A 20,543-nucleotide genomic window follows, 5' to 3' on the forward strand; every position below is an offset into this window, starting at 1 on the left:
TGCATTGCCACAACTCTCCGGATTACAAATTTTCTCCTGCATTCCTCCTTGAATTTATTAATAACTTGTACTTATGGCCCCTTGGTCTGTTCTTGCTCGCAAGTGGTAACATCTTCTGTGCATTTACCCTATTAAATCTCTTCATACTCTTGAAGAATCCTATCTGAGCTACCCCACAGTCTTCATTCCTCTCAAGAAGTAATGACCTCAACGAGGTCCATGATGTTGGAGTATGAGTTAATCGTTAGCTAATTAAGGTAACGATTGCCTGCCCAATCGGGAAGTCTCACCTGTGTATATAATGAAGCATGTCAGGGCTACTGACACTCTGGATTCTGATTCGATTTGATTTATTATTGTCACATGTATTATTATACAGTGAAAAGTATTATTTCTTGTGTGCTATACAGACAAAGCATACCATTCATAGAGAAGGAAAGGAAAGAGTGCAGAATGTAATGTTACAGTCTTAGCTAGGGTGTAGAGAAAGATCAACTTAATGCAAGGTAAGTCCATTCAAAAGTCTGATGGCAGCAGGGAAGAAGCTGTTCTTGTCTGAAGCATTCTTAGAAGTGGGATTGAGTTTGTAAACAAAGGGAAAGTGGTGAAGAGATACTGCCTCTGAGGAGTTATTTCACGAGGAAAGAGCTTCCGTCTGTTTAATCTTTCCTGTTCATTAGAACCTCTCTGTTCTGTGATCACCTTTGTGAATCTACTCTGTATCTTCTCTCGAACCCCCTGGTCTTTTTTTTTGTTCTAACTGGGAGACCAGAACAACAACCAACGTGAGGAGCTTCATGCACTTTATTTGAAAATAGGTTAGAAAAAGAAATTTCCAAATGGACACTACAATGGTGTTATCCAATTAACATTATAAAAAACTGCTTCAGCAATTACATCTAATCATCATACTTAGCTGGATTGAAATGCTTTTCATTAGATTTCTCCGCTATTTCCTCTATTCAATCTTCAATGCCTACCAAAATGCATTATCTCGCATTTATCCACATTGAAGTTCATTTGCCAATTACCCACCTATTCTGCAAGTTTATTAATGTCCTTCTGAATGCATGAAATGAATGTCGTCCAAACACTGGAAAGAGAGATAGAGTGAGAGAGAGGGAAGTCAATGTTCCCGTAGCGACATTACCCATAGTGACTGTCCTGTAATTCGCAGTGATGGAAGCCACTCTAATTGTTCGCAGGGGGAGCGGTACCATGACACAATGTACAGACACCTCCTGTCAGGGCCGGAGAAAGACTAATTTTACAAATGTGTGCTGTTGCCAAACATTTTTTTCTCTCCTAGACCCCAGATCTGGAAGAAATGTATGTACAACTGCCGATCCCCAATTGACCTTGAGAAGGTGGTGGTGAGCTGCCTTCTTAAATCGCTGCAGTGCCTGAGGTGTAGGTACACCCACAGTGCTGTTAGGGAGGGAGTTCTAGGATTTTGATCCAGCCACAGTGAAGGAACGACACAAAATTTCCAAGTCAGGATGGTGAGTTGCTTGGAGGGGAAACTCCAGGTGGTGGTGTCCCCCAGGTATCTGCTGCCCTTGTCCTTCTAGGTGGTAGATGTCATAGGTTTGGAAGAGTCTGTCGAAGGAGCCTTGGTGAGTGGCTGCTGTGCATCTTGTAGATGGTACACACTGCTGTCATTGTGCATCAGTGATGGAGTTAAAGTTGAAGGTGGTGGATGGGGTGCCAATCAAGTGGACTGTCCGAGATGGTGTTGAGCTTCTTGAGAGTTGTTGGAGCTGCACCCATCCAGGCAATAGGAGAGTTCCCATCACACTCCTGGGGGTGGGTTTGCTAGGTGTGGTGCTTTTTGGAGGACGAGGGATCGTACTCACGATGCACAGAGGACCCCCACCCCCCAAACAGAGCACCCCCCACCCCCCAAACAGAGCACCCCCCACCCCTCAAACAGAGCACCTCCCCTTCCTGTCCAATCCTTTAAAAATCTTTTTACAAAAACAGAATGCCCACCCCAACCATATTAAAGATATTTAAAGATTTTTATTTATTTACTAGTGACAAGTAGGCTTACATTAACACTGCAATGAAGTTACAGTGAAAATCCCCGGGTCGCCACACTCTGGCACCTGTTCGGATACACTGAGGGAGAATTTAGCATGGCCAATCACCCTAACCAGCACGTCTTTCGGACTGTGGGAGGAAATCGGAGTACCCGGAGGAAACCCACGCAGACACAGGGAGAATGTGCAAACTCCACACAGACAGTGACCCGAGCCGGGAATTGAACCCAGGTCCCTGGTGCTGTGAGGCAGCAGTGCTAACCACTGTGCCACTGTGCCACCCCCATTATGGCACGGGCAGCATAGTATCAGCTTGTTGGGGGTGGGGTGGGGGGCGACCAATTCTAGTGGCTGCTGATCTACCATGTCATGGGGGTAAGCTGGGGGGAGTGGGTGGGAAAGTGGTGGGCTGCGCATCGCCCTATTTGATGTGTCGCTGCCCCCCCCCCCAACCAATGCAGAAAACCCACCCAATGAAGGCATTGAAAATCCAGCCATTAGACACCCAGTGCACCAAGGACTTCAGACAACATTCTGATGCTGCTGAACATATCATTTAAAAATTAAAACCGATTTCAATGATAAATCAGATTTTAAATATAAATCATGTACACACCAATTCCTCTGTAACTGGTGGACATAGATTACTTAATCAACAGAGATAACTCTGCTTGAGGTTTTAATTGAATTTCATGGTCAGATTCTTATATTAGCCGCGCCTCGTCAGTTGCGGGTGTCTCTGGAACATTGTATTTTCTGATTACTGACATTGGAGTAACACTGTGCCGCCACTCCCATCTATAACAGCCTGTGTTCCATTGTCAGAGTGAATTTATTGCAGTGAATTACAAAGTATTTATCGTGTAGAATCAAGCCAATTGGCCCAACAGGTCTAAGCTGGTGTTTATGCTCCACTTGAATCTCCTCCCATCCCTATTTATCTAATCCTATTAACATAACTTTAATTCTTTTTCCCCTGTGCGTAGACCTCTCTCCTTTAGCCCACCGATACTATTCACCTTCACTCTTTCCCGTGGGAGCGAGTTCCACATTCTCCCCACTCTCTCGGTAAAGACGTTTCTCCTGAAGCCCCTGCTGGATTTAAGAACATAGAACAGTACAGCACAGGAACAGACCCTTTGGCCCACCATGTTGTGCCAAATTAAACTAATCCCTTCTGCCTGCCCTTGGTCCATATCCCTCTATTCTGTAGTGCAGGCTCATTGGTCTAGGGGTATGATTCTTGCTTAGGGTATTTCAGCCGTTGAGCATGCGAGAGGTCCTGGGTTCATGAGCCCTTTGATCGCTTCCTTTATAGGCGGCATGCTGTTGCCTCACAGCGCCAGGGACCCGGGTTCAATTCCCGGCTTGGGTCACTGTCTGTGCGGAGTTTGCACGTTCTCCCCGTGTCTGCGTGGGTTTCCTCCCGGGTGCTCCGGTTTCCTCCCACAGTCTGAAAGACGTGCTGATGAGGTGCATTGGCCGTGCTAAATTCTCCCTCAGTGTACCCGAACAGGCACCGGAGTGTGGCGACTGGGGGATTTTCACAGTAACTTCATTGCAGTGTTAATGCAAGCCTATTTGTGACTAATAAATAAACCAAAACTTAAAACTCAGTGGGGGTTTCCCATTGTATGGACATCCATTCGCCACTAAACCCGCGGCACTGTTGGCAAGACCAGAAGATCCTACCACAGAACAGCCGGAAAATTCCGGCCAAACTCTGCGTTCTGGTATTATCCCTTGTCGATCACTTTTTGCACCTTCTCCAGAGCCTCGATGTGCTTTCTATAACACGAGGAACAGGTCCGTGATCTGAATAGTGAACTACCTAACGTGTATTTGAAAATTGATCACCCAATTAATGGCAGAGAAGCTGCTTCAACCATTGCCCATAATCGTCATGTATCGCTAGATTGAAATGATTTTAAATTGATCTTTTTGCCTCCATCCTGCACTCTAATATTATTGCCTTTAATGCATTGCAACAGGCTCGAAAAATAAATGCTGTAACGTTTGAATGTCAAGTTGCAGAGTCTGACCCTGCCCAGTGTTAGTGATGCTTTTTAATATCTGCATGTTGAATGGTGCTTTCTGGGGTTCAGTGCTGATTAATAATAGTTCCTCAGAGTACACTGTATCCGCGATGATTCAACATGCATCACCACAAATGCCTCCAGATTTAATTATAACGGAATAATGACTGCTTCACTCTCACATTCATTCAGTCCAGGGACAAATAAGACAGCTATAAAACAGGAGCAAAGAGGTATGAAGGATTTCAAAGTGAGGAAGTACTATTTGAAAAGAAGGCTGGACCTGAATTATCCGCCGTTTGGGGTGGGCTCGCTCAGTGGGTACAGAAGCAAACGCAAAACGCATTCCAGCCGCAGAACGTCATTTCAAATTGGCGGGCCAATTAACAGCCACCCAGTGGGCAGCGCACTTTAGACCCCACGCACCCCGGACATTCCCTCTTCCACCTTCTTCCCTCGGGGGAAAAAGATACAAAAGTCTGAGGTCACATACCAACCGACTCAAGGACAGCTTCTTCCCTGCTGCTGTCAGACTTTTGAATGGACCTACCTCGCATTAAGTTGATCTTTCTCTACACCCTAGCTATGACTGTAACACTACATTCTGCACCCTCTCCTTTCCTTCTCTATGAAAGGTATGCTTTGTCTGTATAGCGAGCGAGAAACAATACTTTTCACTGTATGTTAATACATGTGACAATAATAAATCAAATCAAATCAAAATCTGTGAAAGACTGAGCGCTGGCAGGGAGGATGGGATGAGGGTGGGAAAGGGTAGGAAGAGATTGGGAAAGTGTGGGAAGAGAAAGGAAAGAGGGCGGGACAAGGATGGGAAGAGGGCGGAAAGAGGCTGGGAAAATGTGGGAAAAGGGCAGGAAGATGTTGGGAGAGGGTAGGAAGAGGACGGTGCTGGGAAAAAGGGAATGTGTGGGCTGGTGTTTTGAACGTGCCCCCTCAGGGGGGCAGCAGCCGCGGAGCAGTCTCAGGGAGTGACAGTCCCATGAGGAATGAATATTAATGTTAAACTGTGCCGAGTGCCTGGGCAGCGCTGTCACACACACAGCTCAGTCCCCAGACACACGCTGGTTTTATTTCAGCCTGGACAGTTCACTCACCTGACGAAGGAGCAGCGCTCCGAAAGCTAGTGGCGTTTGCTACCAAATAAACCTGTCGGACTTTAACCTGGTGTTGTGAGACATGTTACAGATAATTAGTACCGTTTGTTGATAAACGCTGTAAAACTCTTAAACAAGAGGTCTCACTCCCTCGTAGTCTTCACCCCGTTCTTTTGTATCAGCAACACAAAACAATGGATACAATTTCCACTGAATGTGGAAACTTTTATTAACCTCACTGGGAAAGGGTATTTACTGATAACACCAGTTGTTTAGTAAGACTTGTGTGTCGGAGCTTGTTCCACGGTGCTGGGTCCACTGAACAAATTCCTCCACAAGACTTTTTTTCTGCTAAAATATACATTATTCATATAAAACCTGAAAGACACATTACAAATCATTTCAAACTGTTCTAACAGTAAAGTGCGATGATATTCACATTTGCTCCAGTTATTGAGATGCATTCCGAGGTGCTTCCGTTCAGTCATCAGAAGATCACAAACATTTCAGTACTGAGCTGCTTCGATACAGTTACATACGGTTAGGATTCAGCACACAGTTCAAGGGCTTTTACCCGGTTACTAGCCCCTCGGTGTACACTGGCTGAAAGGCCTCACACAGTGGTCTATCCCCATTATGCCTTGGTAATGGCTGCCCCAAGCTTCCGTGGCACAGTGGTTAGCATTGCTGCCTCACAGCACCAGGGACCTGGGTTCGATTACTGGCTTGGGTCACTGTCTGTGTGGAGTCTGCACATTCTCCCCGTGTCTCCGTGGGTTTCCTCTGGCTGCTCCGGTTGTCTCCCACAGTCCAAAAGATGTGCTGGTTAGGTGCATTCGCCATGCTAAATTCTCCCTCAGTGTACCCAAACAGGCGCCGGAGTGTGGCGACTAGGGGAATTTTCACAGTAACTTGATTTGATTTGATTTATTATTATCACATGTATTAACATACAGTGAAAAGTATTGTTTCTTGCATGCTATACAGACAAAGCATACTGTTCATAGAGAAGGAAACGAGAGAGTGCAGAATGTAGTGTTACAGTCATAACTAGGGCGTAGAGGAAGATCAACTTAATGCAAGGTAAGTCCATTCAAAAGGCTGACAGCAGCAGGGAAGAAGCTGTTCTTGAGTCGGTTGGTACCTGACGGAAAAAGGTGGAAGAGAGAATGTCCGGGGTGCGTGGGGTCCTTAATTATGCTAGCTGCTTTGTCGAGGCAGCAGGAAGTGTAGACAGAGTCAATGGATGGGAGGCTGGTTTGCGTGATGGATTGGGCTACATTCACGACCTTTTGTAGTTTCTTGCGGTCTTGGGCAGAGTAGGAACCATACCAAGCTGTGATACAACCAGAAAGAATGCTTTCTATGGTGCATCTGTAAAGGTTTGTGAGAGTCATAGCTGACATGCCAAATTTCCTTAGTCTTCTGGGAAAGTAGAGGCATTGGTGGGCTTTCTTAACTACAGTGTCGGCATGGGGGACCAGGACAGGTTGTTGGTGATCTGGACACCTAAAAACTTGAAGCTCTCATCCCTTTCTACTTCGTCCCCATTGATGTAGACAGGGGCATGTTCTCCTTTACGCTTCCTGAAGTCGATGACAATCTCCTTCATTTTGTTGACATTGAGGGAAAGATTATTGTTGCCGCACCAGTTCACCAGATTCTCTATCTCATTCCTGTACTCTGTCTCGTCATTGTTTGAGATCCGACCCACTACGGTGGTGTCGTCAGCAAACTGGAAAATCGAATCGGAGGGGAATTTGGCCACACAGTCATAGCTGTAATATAATATTGCAGTGTTAATGTAAGCCTACTTGTGACACTAATAAATAAACTAAACTTTACTTTACTTGATGACCAGGTTCTTACCCGCAATGGGGAGGGAACGTTGCTCCCACAAGCCCAGTTTCTGCCTTACTTTGGCAATGAGCTCTTCCCAGCACCTTCAGGTAATCTGCTCTGATGGGGGTAAAGGATCGATCGGCCCAGTTCCCGAAGAACATGACTTCGCTCTTGCCCCGGTTTACCTTGGCTCCTGAGGCCAGTTCGAACAGGTCGCAGATGTTCAGGAGCCTACGAACCAATGATGGGTCCGAGCAGCAGACTGTCATGTTGTCCATGTACAGGGAGGCTTTGACCTGCGAGCCTCCACTGCCTGGGATCATCACTCCTCATGTCCGGATCCTTCCTGATGGACTCAGCAAAAGGTTCTATACAACACCCAAACCGGACAGAGAGAGGGCAGCGCAGCCTGACTCCAGATTGGATCTGGCACGGTAGCACAGTGGTTAGCACTGCTGCTTCACAGCTCCAGGGACCTGGGTTCGATTCCCGGCTTGGGTCACTGTCTGTGTGGAGTTTGCACATTCTCCTCGTGTCTGCGTGGGTTTTCTCCGGGTGCTCTGGTTTCCTCCCACAGTCCAAAGATGTGCGGGTTAGGTTGATTGGCCATGCTAAAATTGCCCTTAGTGTCCTGAGATGCGTGGATTAGTGGGTGGATATGGGGGTAGGGCCTGGGTGGGATTGTGGTCGGTGCAGACTCGATGGGCCAAATGGCCTCTTTCTGTGCTGTAGGGTTTCTATGTTTCTATGATCTGAAAACTTTCTGATTCCCATCCATTGATAGAAACTACACTACTGTGTAGATCAAAACTGGGTCAAAATTATGGAACTCCCTCCCTAACAGCACTGTGGGTGTACCTACACCACATGGACTGCAGCGTTTCAAGAAGACGGCTAACCCCCACCTCTCAAGGGGCGATTAGGGATGGGCAATAAATGCTGGGTCCAGCCAGCGACGCCCACATCCCCCAAATGAATAAAAAATAATTAGAAGGATATGAGATTGGAAGTTTTACTCAATGTCTGAAGTAACTCCTCAGAGGCCGATGTCCCTTCACCAGATTTCCTTTATTTACAAACTCAATCCCACTCCTAAGAGTGCTTCAGATACAAAGTCAGGATCCAGAGTGTCAGCAGCCCCGACGCTCCTCAATATACACAAGGCTTCCCGATTGCACAGGCAATCATTACCTCAATCAGGGATCTCATACTCCAATAGGCCAACCTCATGGACCTTGTTGCGGTCATTACAGTGTCAGATAGGATATCAACTATCCTGCCTGCCTCAGGCAGTTGCCAGGGTGGAGATGGAGTAGGTTTCGAGGGTACAATCTGAAGCACAAATCCAACAGAAATATGTCTTCAGTCTTCATAAAGTTTAAGTGGAGGGAATTTCCGCTCATCCAGTACTGGATGTTGGGCAAGCCATGTAACAAACCAATGGGGGAAAGGCATAAAGTGGTGAGGTAGAGTTGGAGACATCAACATGTAGAAGCTGGCACTGTGATTCTGGATGAGGTCACTGAGGGGTAACGTGTAGATGGGAAGTAGGTGAAGCCAAGAACGTATTCTCAGGGGCACCAGGGTACGGATGTACGGGTGGAGCCATTGCAGGTGATTCTCTGATTACAATTAGATAGATGTATATGGAACCGGATGACAGCAGACCCAATGAGCTTGATAATGGTGAGGCGTTGGGTCATGACCAAGGATGCCAACAGTTTGAGAAGAAAGAAGAGGGGGAAGTTTAGCTTTGCCGCGGTTACGAGGGAGATCATTTGTGATTTCACTACAAGCTATTTGGGCAGGAACCAGGATTCAAAGTATGGAGTTCCGGGAAAGGCAAGCACGGATTTTGGAAGGCACTTCACGGGCTTTATGGAGTAGAGGGAGGATGGAGATGGGGCAGTAGTTTGCGAGGATGGAGGAACCAAGGCCGAGCTTTCTGAGGAGTGGGGTGGCAGATTGGAAGGGGAATGGGTCAGTGCCGAGAGAAAGGGAAGCACAACTCCAAGGGAGATGTCCCAATCTTTCTTTTAAATTCTTCAATATTTGGCACAGTGGTTAGCACTGCTGCCTCACAGTGCCAGGGACCCGGGTTCGATTCCCGGCTTGGGTCACTGGCTGTGTGGAGTCTGCATGTTCTCCCCGTGTCTGCGTGGGTTTCCTCCGGGTGCTCCGGTTTCCTCCCACAGTCAGAAAGATGTGTTGGTTAGGTGGATTGGCTGTGTTAAATTCTCCCTCAGTGTACCCAAACAGGCGCCGGAGTGTGGCGACAAGAGGATTTTCATAGTAACTTCATTGCAGTGTTAATGTAAGCCGACTTGTGACGAACAAATAAACTTTAAAAACTTTAAAACTTTTCTGATACAATTTCTAGCATTCAAAAAATATTAACGTTTGATTTTAAATAAATTCGTAAAGAGATTAAGTCATGTGGGATATATTAAATTTACGACTTTTGTGTCATTCAGCTGTGCACAGAAATTTTCCAGGTATCGATGAGGTTTCTAACGGGTACAATCGCTGATTATTAAACATTCACCGCACCCGGCAGACTTCACAAAATGTGCAATTAATCAAAATCGTTATGTGGCGCTGACTGGGTTTCTGATTAGAGCAGCAACAGTCCAGTCTCCGAGTCTCTGCGATTAAAAGCATTCAGCTTTTGCCCACATCAAAAACTCACATTGAGAACGAAATCATGCTGTGTTCTCGGAGCTTTTATGTAAATGACACACTGGGCCGTCCAAATCCGTAATCAGCCTCCGTGTTGGTCAGCCTGGGATTTAATAATTATCGAGAAAGTAATGACAGGAAGCAGTCTGTGAATAAGAGAGTATCATTAACTACAATGCTGCTTAACACATGAGAGTTGGTTCCTCTTTCATTGTCATTATGACTCCAATTTGAAAAGGCGTTGACACTTAATGATAGTGTCGTTGTCACATTAAAGTGCGGTGCTAATCGTTCGCCCTGCTGCTCTCTAAGACATGTCACTGAAGAATGACATTGCAGAATCTGGTCATTAATAAGTGCCATGGTGCCGTGTTCCGAGTTCTGTTTGAACCAGACAGAGACACACTTCCAGACTCGACGAATGCAACTAGCGGACTTGATCATTTAAAGCCCGTTACCCCTTCCAGGATTGAAACACAGATTTGGTAGTTTAAAGTTTATCTATTGGTCGCAAGTGGGCTTTTACATTAACACTGCAATGAAGTTACTGTGAAAATCCCCGAGTCGCCACACTCCGGAGCCTGTTCTGGTACACTGAGGGAGAATTTAGCATGGCCAATTCATCTAACCCGCACGTCTTTCGGACTCTGGGAGGAAACTGGAGCACCCGGAGGAAACCCACGCAGACACGGGGAGAATGTGTAAACTCCACACAGACAGTGACCCAAGCCGGGAATTGAACCCGGGTCCCTGGCACTGAGAGTCCCTGGCACGGATTACGGGGGCGGCAAGGTGCAGTGCTAGCCACTGTGCCACCTTGCCGCCCCCGTAATCCGTCAATCTAATGCCAAATGAAAGCTGATGTTAACGTGTGTGAGATTTGGGGTGTGTTAATGGAACCACAGGGGGCACAGGTTCAGGGTGAGAGGGCGAAAGTTTAAGTGAGATGTGCAGGGGAAGTTTTTCACGCAGAGAGTGGTGGGTGCCTGGAACGCGCCGCCAGAGGAAGTGGTGGAAGCAGACACATTAGCAACATTTAAGAGGCATCTGGATGGTACATGAATAGGGAGGGAATAGAGGAATATGGAGCGAGTAAGGGTAGAAGGTTTTTTTTAAAGTTTAGTTAGGGCATCATTATTGGCACAGGCTTGAAGGGCTGCAGGGCCTATTCCTGAACTTTTCTTTGTTCTTCGTTCATACCAAGAGTCATAGAATCATACAGTGCAAAAAAGGCCCTTCAGCCCATCAAGTCTACACTGGCAATATCTACCACCAAAGTCGCACTTGTCCCGTATCCTTGAATGTTATAATATCTCAAGTTCTTGTCCAAATACTTTGTAAAAGTTGTGAGGTTTCCACCCTCCACTACCTTCCCGGGCAGTGCATTCCGGATTCCCACCACCCTCTGAGTGGGAAAAATCTTTCTCGAATTCCCTCTGACTCTCCTGCCCCTCACCCTAAGACTGTGCCCCCTCGTGATTCTCCCAGCCGCTGTGCAGCATTTGTAGCACAGTGGGCCAGGGGACTCGATCGCAGGTCATTTCGCGGGCCCCCCGCTGGGCGCCATGGACTCCACGCGTCTCCCAGCACCGGATTTCCAGCGCCGTCAGCTCTGTGCCAGAAATCGGTGCAGAGCCGCATAAATTATTTAAATTCTGTTTTAAATGCAATTTAAATCTCATGAGCGGGCCTGGAGACTTCAGTCCCAGGCCCTTTAGCCTCTCCCCCTACCAGGGGCGTTTCACTCCAGTGGGGTTTAGTATAGCTCCCCACTTGCAGGGAGCTGGCAACCCGACCCCGCTGGGGTCAGGCGCCGGGGTGGTGCCCTCTGGGCACGGCCCACCGGGCATCGGGCAGCGCTAAGGGGGTGGGGCCTAAAGGGGGTGGGGCCTGATAAGAACGTGCCCTCTGGGAGGGGATCGGTGGGGGTGAGAGGGGGTTCCTGCTGCCACTCTGCACTTGGGCCAGCGATCAGGGCTGGCCATCGGGGCGGGGTAGGCAGCCTGCTGGAGGGAATCGGGGCTGCGGGGGGGTGGGGGCTCGGGAACATGGGGGCGGGGGGGGGAGGGGGGGGTGGTCGTGGTTCCAGCGGCAGGGGGGAGGTGGTCGCATAGCCAATGATGCAGCGGTCGTGGAGCTGGCCAGCGATTGGGAAGCCGGCAGTGCAGGGTCACTGGGCAGATCTCGGCGTTGACAGATCGGTCCATGCGCAATGGCTCGTTCAGCGCTATGCTCCCGGCCTCTCCATCGGGAAGAGACCCCGTCCACTGATTTTCAGTGTGATTCACACTGAGGTTCTCTGCAGTGCACAGAGTGGGAGATTCATTTTGAAAATCCCGCTGAAAAAAACAGCAGGGTTTACTCCTGTTTTTATGCAAATTTGACACACAGAATTGTTTGGGGAGAATCGCTCCCAGTGGATATGGTAGGTTAGTGGTCATGTTGTTACGACAGTGATCCAGGACGTGTGAGGTGAAAGCTCACTAAGGCAGCTTGGAAACTTGAATTTGACTTTAGGATTTGTGGGTTACGGGCACCATCGAGCGCGGGCCCCAGAGGGAGCTTACCATTGGGATGGTCTTCACCAGAGACACGTTGGCACCAGTGTTCCAGTGTTCTGGTGAATCATATAACTCGGGTGGTGGGATGGGGGGGTTGGGGGGAGCTTTAAACTAAATCGCGGATCACATGAGAGGGGGTGCGGAATATTAAAGGGAAAGGACAAGGCGACAGAGCAGGGTAGAGATATGGATAACGACAGCCAGAGTGAGGCAGGAAGGGGCAATTCTGCTTCAATCCCAGTCCCTGAAATGCCGTAACCTACACATGCTGGAAAGTGGGATTGGGTTGGCTGGCTTGCATTCCGGCTGGCAGAGACACGGTGGGCCGAGTGGCCTCTTTCTGTGCCATGAACGTTCTACGATTCTACTTTATTTGTCCGATTCCCTTTTCAAGACGACTATCAAATCTGCTTCCATCCTTCCGATCTGTGTAAAAAGTAAATCATCCTCAACACCCCACTGACTATTTTTCCATTTACCTTCAATCTGTGTTTTCTGATTCTGACTTTCTGTCTCCAGAAATGCATTTTCCTTATTCAATCTGTCAATACCCCATATAGAATCATAGAATCCCTGCAGTGCAGAGAGAGGCCATTCAGCCCATCAAACCTGCACTGACAACAATCCCACCCAGGCCCTATCCCCATAACCCCACGTATTTACCCTGCTAGTCCCCCGGACACGAAGGGGGGAGCTTTCCCATCCTGCCCACCACGGGAATTGTAGCGGGTGGGGGGGGGGGGGGGGGGGGGGGTGGTGAGGGGGTGGGGGAGGTGACCTTGGACAGGATTTTCCAGTTTTGGGGCCAGCAGGGCTGGAAAATCTCATCCTAAGGGCCAATCTAGCATGGTCAATCCACCTGACCTGCGCATCTTTGGAGTGTGGGAGGAAACCGGAGCACCCGGAGGAAACCCACACAGACAAAGAGCACGGTGGCACAGTGGTTAGCACTGCTGCCTCACAGCACCAGGGACCCGGGTTCACAGCTTGGGTCACTGTCTGTGTGGAGTTTGCACATTCTCCCGGCGTCTGCGTGGGTTTCCTCCGGGTGCTCCCGTTTCCTCCCACAATCCAAGGATGTGCGGGTTAGGTGGATTGGCCATGCTAAATTGCTCCTTAGTGTCAGGGGGACTAACTAGGATAAATGAAAAGGGTTATGGGGATAGGGCCTGGTGGGATTGTTGTCAGTGCAGACTCGATGGGCTGAATGGCCTCCTTCGTCTCTCCTCCGAGAGACGAAGGATGAGAGGTGACCTGATAGAGGTTTACAAGATGTTGAGGGGTCTGGATAGGGTGGACTCTCAGAGGCTATTTCCAAGGGCTGAAATGGTTGCTACGAGAGGACACAGGTTTAAGGTGCTGGGGGGTAGGTACAGGGGGGATGTCAGGGGTAAGTTTTTCACTCAGAGGGTGGTGGGTGAGTGGAATCGGCTGACGTCGGTGGTGGTGGAGGCAAACTCGTTGGGGTCTTTTAAGAGACTTCTGGATGAGTACATGGGATTTAATGGGATTGAGGGCTATAGATAGGCCTAGAGGTGGGGATGTGATCGGCGCAACTTGTGGGCCGAAGGGCCTGTTTGTGCTGTGGCTTTCTATGTTCTATGTTCTATGTTCTGCACATTCTAACATGCAAACTCCACAGAGACAGTCACCCAAGGTTGGAATGGAACCCGGATCCCTGGCGTTGTGAGGCAGCAGTGCTAACCACTGTGCCACCGTGCTGCCCAATTTTGAACCCCGCAAATAATTCAAATAATAATTCAAGTGATTTACAGCCCCTACGTCAGCCTCTCTGCTTTGGGAAGAAAGTCATTCGAGTTTCTACACCTCATATCCATGATTCTATTTTAGTAAATCTCCTCTGCATCTTCTCTGACGTCTGTGCTAAATGTCCAAAATTGTTCCTTCAGCTGAGCTTTGCGAGTATTTTGCAACGCTTCAACATGCTTTCCTGTTTCTTTATGCTCTGCCTCCGTTGATAAAAGCAAGGATGACACATGCTTTCTAACGAGCGATCTTCTCAATGCGTTCCACCATCCTCAAAGATGTGTGTACACGCTCCCCGCCACCCCCGCCCCCCACCCCCCCGGTCTCTCTGTTCTTTCTGCCCCCCCCGGGTCTCTCTGTTCTTTCTGCCCCCCCCACCCCCGCCCCCCCACACCCCCACCCTCCCCCACCCTTTGAAATTGCACCATTTAGTTTGTATTGCCTCTCTTCATTCTTCGTACCAAAATGAATCACTTCACACTTCTCTGCAGTAAATTGCATCTGCCACGTGTCTTCCCAGTTCACCAGTCTGTCTGTGTCCTCCCGAATTCTGTTACTGGTCTCCTTCCCGTTTCCCAGTCTTGTGTGGACTGCAAACATTGAACTGCGCCCTTTCTAAATGTCCGAGTAATTCATGCAGGTCAACAAGGACAGTGGTCAGAATAATAGAATCCCGACAGTGCAGAAGGAGGCCATTCGGCCCATCGAGTCTGCACCGACCACAATCCCACCCAGGCCCTATCCCCATAACCCCATGTATTTACCCTAGCTAATCCCCCTGACACTAAGTGGCAATTTAGCCTGGCCAATCCGCCTAACCTGCACATCTTTGGAGTGTGGGAGGAAGCCTGAGCACCCGGAGGAAACCCACGCAGACACGGGGAGAACGTGCAAACTCCACACAGACAGTGACCCAAGCCGGCAATCGAACCCGAGTCCATGGCGCTGTGAGGCAGCAGTGCTAACCACTGTGTCACCGTGCCCCGCCTAAGGAGTCCAGTGGGCCCATTGTCTCTGTGTTGGCCCATTGAAAGAACTGTCTGATGCGCGTTATCACACACGAGGCTTGAGATGCTCAGGAAATAAAGGCTTTTATTTGCTGTAACAACGAAGCTACTAATTATATACACGATCCCAGACTGAGGGGTCCCAGACAGAGCAGAGACCTTTATACCTCTCCCAGGAGGCGGAGCCCGACTGGGATGTACCACAATAACTATAATACAAGGTGTGACAGCCCAACCCTAACCCCAACAGCAACAAGTAGAACAACCCATCCCTAACCCCAACAGTAACATATATACATACTTGTAGTACTGGCCAGACCCTGGCTCAGTACTATCTAGTGGGAACCAACGATGGTTCACCACATTCACCCCTCCTTTGAAGACAAAGGCCGGCGGGGTACAAAAAAACAGAATAATTTGTCATCAGTCTATAAGTTCAGACGGTCAGGGGGACCGCACCGTCGTTGTGACCTCCTCAACACCGGCAATGACACCGGAGTAGGCACTCGCGGTGGCGTTCTCCCCAAGGCGATGTCCAACTGTTCCTCCACAGTTTCACGGGCCGGTTGACCCTGAGATGATGGTAATCCATGGAGTTCTGACATGCCCTGAAGTGGCGACCATCCTCTGGACTCAGGCAAGCTGTACACGGGAGTAAAAGGGTTAAGTAATGGTCCCGATGCTGCCCGCGCCGTGTCCGGAGGGGAAACAAGAGTCATGGGGTTTGTAACAGGGGGTATGGGAGCGACAGGGGTTTCTACGTCCCCTGCTGGCGCCAGGTCTCGGATCGAGACTGTGTCCTCTCGCCCATCAGAGTATGCCACATAGGCATACTGAGGGTTGGCGTGGAAGAGATGGACCTGTTCGACCAACGGGTCAGACTTGCCGGCTCTTACATGTCGCCGCAGGAGGACAGGTCCTGAGTACGTCAACCAAGACGGTAATGAGGTCCCAGAGGAAGACTTCCGAGGGAATGAAAACAGCCTCTCATGGGGAGTAGCGTTGGTTGCCGTACACAGGAGTGAGCGTATGGAATGGAGCGCATCAGGGAGCACCTCTTGCCAACGGGAGACTGGAAGGCTTTTTGACTTCAACGCCAGTAAGACAGCCTTCCAGACTGTAGCATTCTCACGTTCCACCTGTCCGTTACCCCTAGGGTTGTAGCTCGTGGTTCTACTAGAGGCAATCCCGTATGAGAGCAGGTATTGCCTCAAGTCATCGCTCATGAACGACGAGCCCCTGTCGCTGTGAATGTAGCTGGGGTACCCGAACAGGGTAAAAAGATCACGGAATGCCTTGATAACCGTGGCAGCGGATGTATCAGAGCAGGGAATAACAAAAGGGAATCTCGAGTACTCATCAATGATGTTGAGGAAGTACACATTCCGATCTGTTGAGGGAAGGGGGCCCTTAAAATCGACACTCAGTCTTTCGAAGGGACGAGTGGCCTTGACTAATTGTGCCCGGTCAGGTCGGTAAAAGTGCAGTTTGCATTCCGCGCATACCCGACAGCTTCTTGTTATGGACCTGACATCCTCCACCAAGTAGGGCAGATTGCGGGCTTTTATAAAGTGGTAGAGCCGAGTGACCCCAGGATGGCATAGGTCATTATGGAGAGCCTGCAAACGGTCCTCCTGTATATTGGCGCATGTTCCACGCGAGAGGGCATCCGAGGGCTCATTGAGTTTCCCTGGACGATACATGATGTCATAGTTATAGGTGGAGAGTTCAATTCTCCACCGCAAGATCTTGTCGTTCTTGATCTTGCCCCTCAGCGTGTTATTAAACATGAACGCCACGGACTGCTGGTCCGTGATCAGGGTGAACTGTTTTCCCGCCAAGTAATGGCGCCAGTGCCTGACGGCCTCCACAATGGCCTGGGCCTCCTTTTCCACCCTTGAATGCCGAATTTCGGGGCCTTGGAGGATGCGGGAAAAAAAGGCGACGAGCCTGCCCGCCTGGTTAAGTGTGGCGGCCAGGGCGAAATCAGATGCATCGCTCTCCACCTGAAAGGGGATGGACTCATCAACAGCGTGCATCGTAGCTTTCGCGATGTCGGCTTTTAGTGTATCAAAGGCCAATCGGGCCTCTGGTGTTAGGGGAAAAGAAGTGGACTTGATGAGCGGACGGGCTTTGTCCGCGTAATTGGGAACCCACTGTGCATAATAAGAGAAGAAGCCTAAGCATCTTCTCAGTGCTTTTGCACTAGTGGGCAGGGGAAGTTCAAAGAGGAGACGCATACGGTCTGGATCAGGGCCAATGACCCCGTTTTCCACCACCTATCCGAGGATGGCTAAACGGCGCGTACGAAACACACACTTCTCCCTGTTGTAGGTCAGGTTCAGGCGAGATGCAGTGCGTAGGAAATTCAGGAGATTTGTGTCGTGGTCCTGCTGGTCATGGCCGCAGATGGTGACGTTATCCAGGTACGGGAAGGTAGCCCGCAGCCCGTTCTGGTCCACCATTCGGTCCATAGCACGCTGGAAGACCGAGACCCCATTGGTGACACCAAAGGGAACCCTGAGAAAGTGATACAAGCGACCATCCGCCTCAAAAGCCGTGTATTGTCTGTCCTCTGGGCGAATGGGGAGTTGGTGGTAGGCAGACTTGAGGTCTATGGTGGAGAACACCCGGTACTGCGCAATCTGATTGACCATGTCAGATATGCGCGGGAGGGGATACGCATCCAGCTGCGTGTATCTATTAATGGTCTGACTATAGTCAATGACCATCCGGGGTTTGTTCCCACTCTTGACCACCACGACCTGCGCTCTCCACAGACTAGCGCTAGGTTGTATGATCCTTTCCTTGAGGAGCCGCTGAACTTCAGATCGAATGAAGATCCGATCCTCAGCGCTGTAACGCCTACTCTTAGTCGCAATGGGCTTGCAGCCTGGCACAAAATTCTGGAACAGGGAAGGTGTGGTAATCTTCAGCGCGAGAGGCTACAGGCGGGGCGCGTTGGGCAATTTGGAGGCTGCTGTTCTCCCACTGAAAGCGAAGGGAGTGGCCCACCGTACTGTAGGGTTACACTCCTCAAGTGGACCATGAAGTTTAGTCCGAGAAGTATTGGCGCGCAAAGGTGCGGCAACACCAGGAGCTTGAAACGCTCGTAAACTGTGCCTTGCACCGTTAAAGTTACCACGCAACTCCCTAGCACGGTGACAGACCGGGACCTTGATGCCATAGAAATTGTCTGTTTGCCAGGTTGAATCCGGAGTCCACACCGCTTCACAGCATCTGGGTGGATAAAACTCTCAGTGCTCCCGCTGTCAAACAGACAATAAATCAAGTGGTCGTTTACCTGAATGTCCATCATAGACCTGTCAAGTCTATGAGGTTTGGCCTGGTCCAGGATGATCGACGCCACCGTTGGTTCATGAGCGCCACTGCAGGCGGCTGAGATTGACGAGGATGACCCCTGTTGGTCGTTCGCGGTCGGTGCCGACCAACATGGCCGCTCCCATAGGTCGCACGTGGGTGATGGCGCCAAACTCAGCGACCCCTGGTGGTCACACCTCTCCGACTCCGTCGACTGTAATGGCGTCGTCCTGGCCTCGCACGTGGACGAAACCCTCGATGATGCCGACGACGAAGAACCAGGCTCCGAGGAATCGCAGGCCGCACTGCTGTTCCGAGAAGCAGATTTAGATTGGCACACTTTCAAATAGTGCCCCTTCTTACCGCAGGCGGAGCACAACACAGCTTTAGCGGGACACCGTTGCCGAGTATGCTTCGCTCCCCCACAGAAGTAACACCGCGGGCCGCCCGGAGCTGCTGCCGCCATCTGGCCCGAGTGTGAGCACGCCATCACGCAGCTTTTCGAACCCGAGGGACGAGGAGGGATCAGCGACTGCTCCTGCCACGTTGTCTCCACGTGGTCTTCAGGATACAATACTAGGCTTTTGGAGGCCGTCTCCAGCATCTCCGCTAGTTCTATTGCCTGGGTGAGGTCAAGGTTACCTTTCTCCAGTAGTTTGAGTCGGATGTAAGATGATCCGACTCCCGCCACAAACGCATCTCGGGCGAGGTCGCTCATATTCTGCTCTGCCGACACTGCTTTGCAGTTACAGCCCCTGGCTAGCTATAGGAGCTCGCTCGTGTATTCCTCCGTCGTTTCGCCGGACTGCCGTCGTCGAGTGGCTAAGAGGTAACGAGCGTGTATTTCGTTGGGCGGTTTAATATAACGCTTCTTAAGAAGCTCGAGGGCCTTTGTGTAGTCGGTGGCCGCATGGATCGCGAAGTAGACAGTGTCGCTTACCCTCGCATGAAGGACCCGGAGTCTGTCATCATCTGTGGTGACCGCTGCGGAGGCTGCCAGGTAGTCCTCAAAACATTTCAACCAGTGGTCGAAGGTGTTAGTGGCGCCCGCCGCACGTGGATCCAGTGTAAGGCGTTCAGGCTTCAGTATCTGCTCCATGCTCTCTATATCGTTTTTTTTCCCGACGAGAGTTTATTTACAGCAAATAAAATTGATGCGCGTTATCACACACGAGGCTTGAGATGCTCAGGAAATAAAGGCTTTTATTTGCTGTAACAACGAAGCTACTAATTATATACACGATCCCAGACTGAGGGGTCCCAGACAGAGCAGAGACCTTTATACCTCTCCCAGGAGGCGGATCCCGACTGGGATGTACCACAATAACTATAATACAAGGTGTAACAGCCCAACCCTAACCCCAACAGCAACAAGTAGAACAACCCATCCCTAACCCCAACAGCAACATATATACATACTTGTAGTACTGGCCAGACCCTGGCTCAGTACTATCTAGTGGGAACCAACGATGGTTCACCACGCTGTCCAACTAGTTTTACTTCTTCTCTTCTTTCCCCATAGCACTGTAAATATTTCCATTTCAAGTTTTTTTGCAATTTAGATCTCAAAGTTACTATTAAAACCGATTCCACCTGCATTTCAGACAGTGTACAGATCACAATGATTCTTGTTTATTTATTAAAGTTTATTTGTGTCACAAGTAGGGGCTTACATCAACACTGCAGTGAAGTAACTGTGAAAATCCCCTAGTCGCCACACTCCAGCGCCTGTTCGGGTACACTGAGGGAGAATTGAGCATGGCCAATGCACCCTAACCACCACAGTCTTTCAAACAGTGGGAGGAAACCGAAGCGCCCGGTGGAAACCCATGCAGACACGGGGAGAACATGCAGACTCCACACAGACAGTGACCCAAGCCGGGAATCGAACCCAGGTCCCCTCTGGCGCTGTGAGGCAGCAGGCACTGCCCAGTTTTTTAGTTCCATGCAATTTAAATTTTACCAGTTTCCCTGGTGAGATTTGACCCCGAGACCTCAGAACATTAGCCTATGGGTTACTAGTCCAGTGACATTGCCACTGTGCGATCATCTCCTCCTTGTGCAAGACTGGAATTGAAAACCAGCCTCAGGTTTGGGAAGACTGCACGACTTATTTGCTCAATAATTCAAATCCAGTTGTTTAATTTAAACAAACAAGCAGATCAGGTTCAGA

This window comes from Mustelus asterias, chromosome 9 (genome assembly GCF_964213995.1).
Source record: "Mustelus asterias chromosome 9, sMusAst1.hap1.1, whole genome shotgun sequence".
NCBI lineage: Eukaryota > Metazoa > Chordata > Chondrichthyes > Carcharhiniformes > Triakidae > Mustelus > Mustelus asterias.